This window comes from Macrobrachium nipponense, chromosome 31, assembly GCF_015104395.2.
Source record: "Macrobrachium nipponense isolate FS-2020 chromosome 31, ASM1510439v2, whole genome shotgun sequence".
Lineage (NCBI taxonomy): Eukaryota > Metazoa > Arthropoda > Malacostraca > Decapoda > Palaemonidae > Macrobrachium > Macrobrachium nipponense.
In genome coordinates, this window is record NC_061093.1 from 57,476,999 (window position 1) to 57,488,606 (window position 11,608).

General features: G+C 39.7%; 2 long non-coding RNA genes across 2 annotated transcripts in view; one reads left to right on the forward strand and one right to left on the reverse strand.

Annotated features, from left to right (window-relative positions):
* Positions 1-11,608, reverse strand: part of LOC135207007 (uncharacterized) — a 32,370-nt gene that overhangs the window by 8,537 nt on the left and 12,225 nt on the right. The gene's annotated exons all lie outside the window — the stretch shown is intronic.
* LOC135207006 (uncharacterized) lies at positions 963-6,319 on the forward strand. The gene is made up of 2 exons (XR_010312861.1): positions 963-1,196; positions 5,811-6,319. It is a non-coding gene; the product is annotated as an uncharacterized LOC135207006 (long non-coding RNA).

Genomic DNA, 11,608 nt, shown 5'->3' on the forward strand with positions numbered 1-11,608 from the left:
TGCTTGTTCACCTTTTGTGTATGCTTGCATTGGTGCTTACGTGCTTGTCCAGCTCTTGTGTATGCTTGCCTTGGTACTTGTATGTCTCCACAGCTCTTGTGTATGCTTGCATAGGTACTTGCATACTTGTGTGGCTCTTATGCATGGTTGCTTTGGTACTCGCATGCTTCTCCGGCTCTTGTGTATATGCTTGCCTTGGTACTTGTATGTTTCCACAGCTCTTGTGTATGCTTGCTTGTGTATCCTTGCACAGTTCACGAATATGCTTGATTGCATGCACAAGCACTTGATATAACACCAATTTTCGATTTAAACTCACAGATGAAAAAATGACTGCACTTACTACGTAAGGTCCTGAGATGCAGTGAATATAGAATCTAGGCCAACAAAGGCTAAGCACTGGGACCTATGAAGTCATCGGCGCTGAAACGGAAATTGACAGTTAAAAGGTTTGAAAAGTAAAGTAACAGGAGGAAAACTTAAAGCACTTGCACTATGAATCAAGTGTTGTGAGAGGGTGGAAAGTAAGATGGAAGAAAGAGAATATGAAAGGAGGTACAGTAAAGAGAATGAAAGGGGTTGCAGCTAGGGGCCGAAGGGACGCCGAAAAGAACCTTGAGTTAATGCCTACAGTGCACCGCGTGAGGAACCAATGATGGCACTACCCCTCTACGGGCTTTAAAATCATGAGGTATTTTAAAATGTTTGCATGTTAAATTCTTACTATTTTTTTTTGATCCGCACTTCCTTTGAATTATGTGATTAACTTGAACCTGCTTTGATTGTTAAAGTTGAACCATTTTTCTACCCTACCTTTAAATCACAAGGAATTCTTCGATGTATTCCCCACGTGAGACAAGTCAACAGCCCTCTGGTATTTAATGTCTTCAACATCGACCACACGGAAACTCAGATAAGGGAAAAATCCCTGTATACTGTGACGTCACGGCGTTCGCCGTGCTGTTATTAAAGCGACCGAGAGCCGACTAGCGACATCAGTAAGCATCTTCATCAACCAGTGAAAAGTCAGTCACTCGAGAAGAAATTACTACATTTCAGCTTGAACCATGAAGCTTCTCCATAAACTTTTTAAGCTGCTGTTCTGCTGGGCGCTGACTGGCACCAGTTTTGTTGGAGCTAGTTTTGAAGGACACTTAATAATCTACGGGGGTCGCAACGCGGCTAGGCCTACCACAGTAAGTTTTCTTGTTTTCTGATTGTGTCTTGTAAGACAGTCTGGATGTGCACTTGTACGACATTGTGATCGTGCAGTTGTAAGACATTCTGGTTGTGTGCTTGTAAGACAGTCTGACTGTGTACTTATATGACAGTCTGGTTGTGCACTTATAAGACAGTCTAGATTTGTAATTGTAAGACATTCTGATTGTGCACTTGTAAGACAGTCTAGACGTGTACTTGTAAGACATTCTGATTGTATAATCGTAAGACAGTCTGGTAAGTAGATTTTCTGGTCTCAGTTGCTGTCAGTATTATTATTATTATTATTATTATTTTTTTATTTATTTTTTTATTTTTTGCTCTATCACAGTCCTCCAATTCGACTGGGTGGTATTTATAGTGTGGGGTTCTGGGTTGCATCCTGGCTCCTTAGGAGTCCATCACTTTTCTTACTATGTGCGCCGTTTCTAGGATCACACTCTTCTGCATGAGTCCTGGAGCTACTTCAGCCTCTAGTTTTTCTAGATTCCTTTTCAGGGATCTTGGGATCGTGCCTAGTGCTCCTATGATTATGGGTACGATTTCCACTGGCATATCCCATATCCTCCGTATTTCTATTTTCAGATCTTGATACTTAACCATTTTTTTTTTTTCCCTCTCTTTCTCTTCAACTCCGGTGTCCCATGGTATTGCGACATCAATGAGTGATACTTTCTTCTTGACTTGTCAATCAACGTCACGTCTGGTCTGTTTGGCACGTATCACCCTATCCCGTCCTGATACCATAATACCAGAGGATCTTTGCCTGATCGTTTTCTATCACTCCCTCAGGTTGGTGCTCGTACCACTTATTACTGCAAGGTAGCTGATGTTTCTTGCACAGGCTCCAGTGGAGGGCTTTTGCCACTGAATCATGCCTCTTTTTGTACTGGTTCTGTGCAAGTGCCGGGCATTCGCTTGCTATGTGGTTTATGGTTTCATTTTTCGTATTGCACTTCCTACATATGGGAGAGATGTTATTTCCGTCTATCGTTCTTTGAACATATCTGGTTCTTAGGGCCTGATCTTGTGCCGCTGTTATCATTCCTTCAGTTTCCTTCTTTAGCTCTCCCCCCTGTAGCCATTGCCATGTGTCATCGCTGGCTAGTTCTTTAGTCTGTCTCATGTATTGTCCGTGCATTGGTTTATTGTGCCAGTCCTCTGTTCTGTCTTTCATTCTCCTGTCTCTGTATATTTCTGGGTCTTCGTCTACTTTTATTAGTCCTTCTTCCCATGCACTCTTTAGCCACTCGTCTTCACTGGTTTTCAGATATTGCCCCAGTGCTCTGTTTTCGATGTTAACGCAGTCCTCTATACTTAGTAGTCCTCTCCCTCCTTTCTTTCTTGTTATGTATAGTCTGTCCGTATTTGCTCTTGGGTGTAGTGCTTTGTGTATTGTCATATGTTTCCTGGTTTTCTGATCTATGCTGCGGAGTTCTGCCTTCGTCCATTCCACTATTCCTGCGCTGTATCTGATTACTGGCACTGCCCATGTGTTTATGGCTTTTATCATATTTCCGGCGTTGAGTTTTGACTTGAGTATCGCCTTGGGTCTCTGCATATATTCTTTCCTGATCGTGTCCTCATCTCTTGGTGTTTTATATCCCCTCCTTCCATTATTCACAGTTATTTGTATCCTGTCCTCATCTATGTGTTTGATGTTGCTCCATCTGGTAGCTTTATCCCTTCAGTTCTCGTTACTTTGCCCTTTTGTATGTTGACTAAGGCGCATTTTTCTATTCCAAACTCCATCCTGATGTCCCCAGATACTATCCTTACAGTCTGGATTAGGGTATCTATTTCCTTGATGCTCTTACCATACAGCTTGAATGTCGTCCATGAACATCAGATGGTTGATTCTGTTGCCTCTTTTCTTGAGTTGGTACCCACGCATCACCATCTTCTGTTAGTACTTTTGTCATGGGAATCATGGCTACTACGAAGAGTAGTCGGGGACAGTGAGTCGCCTTGGAAGATCCCTCTCCTGATATTAACCTCTGCTAGTCTTATTCCAGAGCTTGTGAGTATTGTATTCCAGTTGCACATTGTATTTTTGAGGAAGCTGATGGTGTTTTTCCTCTGCCCCATATATTTTCAGGCATTCTATTAGCCATGGTGTGTGGATCATATCGAAGGCTTTCTTATAGTCTATCCATGCCATGCTTAGGTTGGTTTTCCTTCTCCGACTGTTCTTCATTACCATTTTGTCTATGAGGAGCTGGTCTTTTGTGCCCCTCACTTCTTTCTGCAGCCTTTCTGTTGGTGGGGGAGGTGTTTGTATCCTCTAGGTAGTTGTATAGCTTTCACTGATGATACCTGTTAGTAACTTCCACATTATTGGTAGGCAGGTGATAGGCCTGTAGTTACTGGCTATATTTCCCTTACTCTTGTCTTTTTGTACTAAGGATGTTCTTCCTGTGGTCATCCATTTTGGTGCATGGTGATTTGAGATACAATGCTGGAGTTGTTCTGCTATTCGTGGGTGTAGGGGCCTTGAAGTTTTTGAGCCAGTATCCATGGACTTCATCGGACCTGGGGCTTTCCAGTTTGGCATTTTCTTTAGTTGGTGTCTGACTGTGTCTGTCGTGATCTCTGTGAATCTTTTGTTTTATTATCTCCTGTTTCTTCTTCCTTGACTTTCTGGAGCCATGTTGCATGTTTGTTGTGTGATACCGGATTGCTCCATATGTTTCCCAGAGTCTCTTACTTGGTCGGCTTCAGGAATTTCTGGGTGGTTGTCTCCCCTCTTAGTTGGCTGTATAGTCTTTTCTGGTTGGTTCCGAATAGTTTGTTCTGTTGGTATCCCTTATTCCTGTTCATGTACCGTTGGATCTTGTGTGCTTTGGCCTTAAGCTCTGTTTTACATCTTCTATGTGTTGTTTAGTCCCCTCTCTTGTACTTTGTACTTTCTCGTTGAGTTCCTCCTTTGTTTTCTTGCTTCTTAGCCTTTTTTCTGCCATCTCTTTCAGTTTACTCAAGTCAGATCTCATCACCATGATTTGCTTTTCCAGGGCGCCTTTTCCAAGGAGGTTGCTGTTTTGTTTTGGTTTCTGTTGGGTTGTTGTGCTGGTGGTGTTAGTGTTCGAATCCCCATCAGTTTCTGCTACTAATCTTGCTCCTGCATATGTCAAGTTATTTGTTTCTGTGATACTGGTGGTGTGTATTAGGCCCATTATTTCTTGACCTCACTTGTTTTCTCCCTTAATTTCTTGTGTTGTAGGCTTTCATGGTGGGGATCTTTGTTCTCTCTGTATCTGGCTCCATCCATTGTCTAATCTTTTCTACCCATTCCGTCCTCTCTGTTACTTCGTCGGTGTTTCTTCGTGTGTCGTTGTTTGATACTTCATCCTCCCTGTCGTCTTCTGTGGCATCGTCTCTCAGTTCGTCTTTCGTGTAATTCGTTGTCGTGTGACTTTCCCTTCCAGACAATTTCCCCCTTTCCAGTTCTCTTCTCGTTGGGGAGAGCCAGTTCTTTTTCTTTATGCCTTACTTGGTCTGCCAGCCTCTGCTCTGTTTGGGGGATGTTATTCCTCTCATTCCAGATGTTGACCAATCTTCTTCTATATCCTCTCTCCGTCGGTTGCTTCTGATGTAGCATCATCCATTTCCTTATTTTCCTCTTCTCTTCCATCATTTCCTTTTTTCTTCTGTAGCTCCAATCTCAGGCTGTTGATTACTGTCGTGGTGATCAGTTGCTGGATGACGACCTCCTCAAGTACTGACCGTCTTCCCCTTCAATTGGTTTGAATACCTGGTTGCCGGACGAAGCTCCTCGTTGCCAGAGGTTCCATTTACGTCGTTGTCGTTTATTCCTTCATTTCTTTCCATCATTGCTGAGTTTTGCTATTTAACCCATAGCTGGACCCTACCCCATCAGGGATAGGTACTCATTTATTATTATTATTATTATTATTATTATTATTTATTATTATTATTATTATTATTCTTATTATTATTATTATTATTATTATTATTATTATTATTATTATTATTATTATTATTATTATTCAAGAAGAAGAACACTATACATACGAAACAATCCCACAGACGAGTATCTTTGAATTCATTATCTGCAATTTTTTTTTACATTTTAAAAATATTTCATCGATTCTGGTGGTGTTAAAACTGCCATTCTTCACCCCACATCTCTCCATAGATGTTTACGTTACATTATTCCATTGGCGGGCTGGTTTTATGATAGGGTTCACCTTCTGAATGATGATAATAATTAATAATAATAATATTCCTAAAAAGGTGAAGTTACTGATGAATAAGCATGAAAACTACTTATATAGTAGTATCTCTCATCACCATTATATTTTAATGTCTTTTCCTTATAAAATTCTCGCGCATATAAGACTCAACATTTTTTTTCTAAGTTTTCCAGTACTCGTTTATCCCAACATTTCCCAATCATCCATCTCTATTGACCATTTCTGAGATAATAATCCTCATTTTCTTTCAGTTTTGCTCCTAACCGTTTGAGCCTTGTTGTCAAAGCTTCATTTTTGCGAATTTAAATGCCATTTTAATTCATTATAATCTTATCATTTTCAATAGGCCTATATCTTTTGCTTTTCTTTTATTCCCAGGGAGCCCTTATTACCTGTAACGGCGGCAACAATCCACCTCCTCCAATAGTTTTCGGTGCTAGGCCTAAGCCTAAACCAAGGCCTAGCCCATGGATCCTGGCCTAGGCCTAGACCTACACCGAATTGCCCACCATGGTACGTCGTCTGCCGAGGATAAGTTGAGACTCTGGCGCCTGGTTTTGACGGAGAATCACTGCAACGAAATGTCAATTGAATATCTTCATGAATAACATCGAATTACTCTGTTATTCATCTTTAGAATAATAATGTCTTTCGATGAATACTGAGACTCCCTGACGCCTGGTTTGACTGAGAATCACTACAATCAAATTGAAGTAAGATACCCTCATGAATAACGACGATACTGTTATTCATCTTTTGATGAATTACAGCCATTCAGGGTAATATTCTCTGACGAATAATGTACGATTCAAAAACTCCTGTGATATTTTCCCATTCAATATTGAGAAGTAGTATGTAATTAGTTAAATAATATCTATTTCAACCGAGTTTTTAGTCTTGTCATTCCTACGAATGTAATGAATTCAAGATGGGTATTGTCTAGTCTTAGTATACTCAACAAAATGACATCTTGATTTTACTACTAATCACTCACGTTAGCTCTCATCTCTCACACACGCTCTCTGTTCTTAATATAATAATATAATAATAATATAATAACTAATAATAATAATAATAATAATAATAATAATAACAATAATAATAATAAGAAAACAAGGAGGAACTCAACGAGAAATACAAAGTACAAGAGAGGGGAGACTAAACAAACACAATAGAAGATTGAAAAACAGAGGCTTAAGGCCAAAGCACACAAGATCCAACGGTACATGAACAGGAATAAGGGATACCAACAGAACAAACTATTCGGACCAACCAGAAAAGACTATACAGCCAACTAAGAGGGGAAGACACCACCCAGAATTCCTGAAGCCGAACCAAGTAAGAGACTCTGGGAAAACATATGGAGCAATCCGGTATCACACAACAAACATGCAAACATGGCTCCAGGAAGTCAAGGAAGAAGAAACAGGGAGAATAACAAAGATTCACAGACATCACGACAGACACAGTCAGACACCAACTAAAGAAAATGCCAAACTGGAAAACCCCAGGTCCCGATGAAGTCCATGGATACTGGCTCAAAAACTTCAAGGCCCTACCCACGAATAGCAGAACAACTCCAGCATTGTATCTCAAATCACCAAGCACCCAAATGGATGACCACAGGTAAGAACATCCTTAGTACAAAAAGACAAGAGTAAGGGAAATATAGCCAGTAACTACAGGCCTATCACCTGCCTACCAATAATGTGGAAGTTACTAACAGGTATCATCAGTGAAAGGCTATACAACTACCTAGAGGAGACAACACCATCCCCTACCAACAGAAAGGCTGCAGAAGGAAGTGTAGGGGCACAAAAGACCAGCTCCTGATAGACAAAATGGTAATGAAGAACAGTAGGAGAAGGAAAACCAACCTAAGCATGGCATGGATAGACTATAAGAAAGCCTTCGACATGATACCACACACATGGCTAATAGAATGCCTGAAAATATATGGGGCAGAGGAAAACACCATCAGCTTCCTCAAAAATACAATGCGCAACTGGAATACAATACTTACAAGCTCTGGAATAAGACTAGCAGAGGTTAATATCAGGAGAGGGATCTTCCAGGGCGACTCACTGTCCCCACTACTCTTCGTGTAGTAGCCATGATTTCCCATGACAAAAGTACTACAGAAGATGGATTACCGGGTACCAACTCAAGAAAAGAAGGCAACAAAATCAATCATCTGATGTTCATGGACGACATCAAGCTGTATGGTAAGAGCAATCAAGGAAATAGATACCCTAATCCAGACTGTAAGGATTGTATCTGGGGACATCAGAATGGAGTTTGGAATAGAAAAATGCGCCTTAGTCAACATACAAAAAGGCAAGGCAAAGTAACGAGAACTGAAGGGATAAAGCTACCAGATGGGAGCAACATCAAACACATAGATGAGACAGGATACAAATACCTGGGAATAATGGAAGGAGGCGAGATATAAAACACCAAGAGATGAAGGACACGATCAGGAGGAAGAATATATGCAGAGACTCAAGGCGATACTCAAGTCAAAACTCAACGGCGGAAATATGATAAAAGCCATAAACACCATGGGCAGTGCCAGTAATCAGATACGCGCAGGAATAGTGGAATGGACGAAGGCAGAACTCCGCAGCATAGATCAGAAAACCAGGAAACAAATGACAATACACAAAAGCACTACACCCAAGCAAATACGGACAGACTATACATAACACGAAAGGAAGGAAGGGAGAGGACTACTAAGTATAGAGGACTGCGTCAACATTGAAAACAGAGCACTGGGTAATCTCTGAAAACCAGTGAAGACGAGTGGCTAAAGAGTGCATGGAAGAAGGACTAATAAAAGTAGACGAAGACCAGAAATATACAGAGACAGGAGAAAGACAGAAAGAACACAGGACTGGCACAACAAACCAATGCACGGACAATACATGAGACAGACTAAAGAAACTAGCCAGCGATGACAATTGGCAATGCTACAGAGGGGAGAGCTAAAGAAGGAAACTGAAGGAAATGATAACAGCGGCACAAGATCAGGCCCTAAGAACCAGATATGTTCAAAGTACGATAGACGGAAATAACATCTCTCCCATATGTAGGAAGTGCAATACGAAAAATGAAACCATAAACCACATAGCAAGTGAATGCCCGGCACTTGCACAGAACCAGTACAAAAAGAGGCATGATCAGTGGCAAAAGCCCTCCACTGGAGCCTGTGCAAGAAACATCAGCTACCCTTTGCAGTAATAAGTGGGTACGAGCACCAACCTGAAGGAGTGATAGAAACGATCAGGCAAAGATCCTCTGGGACTATGGTATCAGAACGGATAGGGTGATACGTGCGAAACAGACCAGACGTGACGTTTGACTGACAAAGTCAAGAAGAAAGTATCACTCATTGATGTCGCAATACCATGGGACACCAGAGTTTGAAGAGAAAGAGAGGGAAACAAAAAAAAAAAAAAATGGATAAGTATCAAGATCTGAAAATAGAAATCAAGAAGGATATGGGATATGCCAGTGGAAATCGTACCCATAATCATAGGAGCACTAGGCAACGATCCCAAAGGATCCCTGAAAAGGAATATAGAAAAACATAGAGGCTGGATGTAGCTCCAGGTTCTCATGAACAAAGAGTGTTGATCCTAGAAACGGGCACCACATAGTAACGCAAAAGTGATGACCTCCCTAAGGAAGGCAGGCAGGATGCAACCCGGTAACCCCACACTATAAATACCACCCAGTCGAATTGGAGGACTGTGATAGAGAAAAAAAAAAAAAAAAAAAAAAAAAAAAAAAAAAAATAAAAAAAAAAAAAAAAAAAAAAAAAAAAAAAAAAAAAAAATAAAATAATAATAATAATAATAATATAATAATAATAATTGTCTCTGAAGTATGTTCATCTTCACTCCAAAATGGGAAACGTGCAAACTGCTCTCATACAATTGATATCTGACGATGAGGTTGGCAATGTTGAATCATGGGAATATTTTGAAAATGCAAGTGCGGTCTAGGGTATGCAATCAATAACCGCCAATTGTTGTAAAGTTTCTAGAGTTGAATGTTTCAAAGAACTGGATGCATGAAAGCAGTAATTATCAATAAAGGAGAACAGATTTATATGTAGGCTGCTGTATGAACGCAGTCATAACTGTGCGTCAAATTCACCATGGTAGGCCTATAATAGACTCATGCTCACCTACTAGTTTCGTAGAACTTCACATTTAAATCTCAGAGGAAAAGACTTTTGAAAATAGTTGGATTGAATTGAACCGAATGTAAATGAATATAGAATTTAGGCTAAAGGCCAAGCACTGGGACCTATGAGGTTATTCGGCGCTGAAACGGAAACTGGCAGTAAAAAGTTTGAAAGGTGTAACAGGAGGAAAACCTCAAAGCAGTTGTATTATGAATCAAGTATTTAGAGAGGGTGGAAAGTAAGATGGAAGAAATAGAACATGAACGGAGGTACAGTAAAAGAAACTAAAGGGGTTGCAGCTAGGGACCGAAGTGACACTGCAAAGAACCTTAAGCAATGCCTACAGTGGACGCATGAGGTGCACTGACGGCATTACCCTTTCCTACGGAGTTGGAAACAGTTGATTTTTCTTGCAGTCAAGTCGTGGGAAAACCTTAACCTTCTGACCTTGCATTTTGATGATTGCTCATTGATCGCTGAATATCTCTCTCTTTTTTTTCTTTTTAACCTAGGCTTAACAAGATGATGCAACATACCCGTAAGTTCCCGCAATGATATAATGCAACGTATACCTCGGTGTTATTTCCCCTGGGTGTGTATTTAATAACGACACAATTAATAATCAACCACCTATGGTCAGTAAACATTTTCTAAGTATATAAACATCCTGGTGTCAAGAACGTGGCAACTCACAGTAGGAAAGCTTTAAGGATAAAACCGGTATTGCTTCGAGGAATATATGCGATGCCAGTTAGTGGTAAGGTATTTTCTAATGAGTGCCTATTGGCATGGGCTCATACCAAGGCCATCATAGTCATATCCTAACTCAGGAGGTACCAGCCATGCTTTCTCCCCATTCCCTTCCCCCTTACAAGCCCACATTCCAAAGGGGACACCTTAGAAATTCGCTATTCAGAATTAACATATTATTTTCATCATTATTCAAACGAACCCTACTCATAAGGAACAAGCCCACCAAAGGGGCCACTGACTTGAAATTCAAGACAGAAGAGATCAACCATTAGAGGGGGAAAATGAATAAAATTTTGAAAAATCATTAAAATACCAGGAGAATTTGTTATGATAAGGTAGTAATGCGTTGCATCTTCCCTCCAACTTCTGATGTTCGCCAGTACACCAATCTCTCCCACACACACACACACACACACCACTCCCTCGACCACCACACACGGAAGCATTGTTTGGGAACCAAATTTTTATGGTGTGGACGGGCCTTTGTAATCAAGTAATATGCACAATCCCTAGATAACTGGGAAAAGGTCAAGAGAGAGAGAGAGAGAGAGAGAGAGAGAGAGATACTATCTAATATGGACGATTCAAATCAACAGTACCTTTAGACCTACATAGCACATGACTTTTTTAGTTGTGAATAACTTATTCACAACAGATTGGAATGACTAATCATTGCATAAAGTTGCATAGCTAAACCTCATCACAAGAGCAATGGTGATATTAACTTGGCCAAAAATATTATTGGAACAACTTTTATTTGGCAAATGTTCTAGTCCCAAAGGACAGAATGAAATAAATAGTAGGACTTACGAGCCGGTGCTTTTGCAACTGGTATTTTGATATAAAAGAAAATTTAGAGGTTTAATGGGCGGAACTGCACATAAACTCGTGAAAATAATAAGAAATTTGGCAATTTTAAGTCAAAGTTTATTCATAAAGCATAAAAGGAACCTTACAATATACTTTGAATCTATATATGACATTCAAAATCAATTCTAAGAATATATTTTTAGACTAATGTAATAAAAATTGGCTAATTATATATATATATATAAAAAAGTAATAATATATTTATATATATATAATATTATATATATATAATTAATATATATATATTTAGAATTATATATATATAGATATATATATATATATATATATAATATATATAATATATATATATAACCGCTTGGCTTAAACGTGCAATTTTTTGCATGTAGAACGAGAGAAAAAT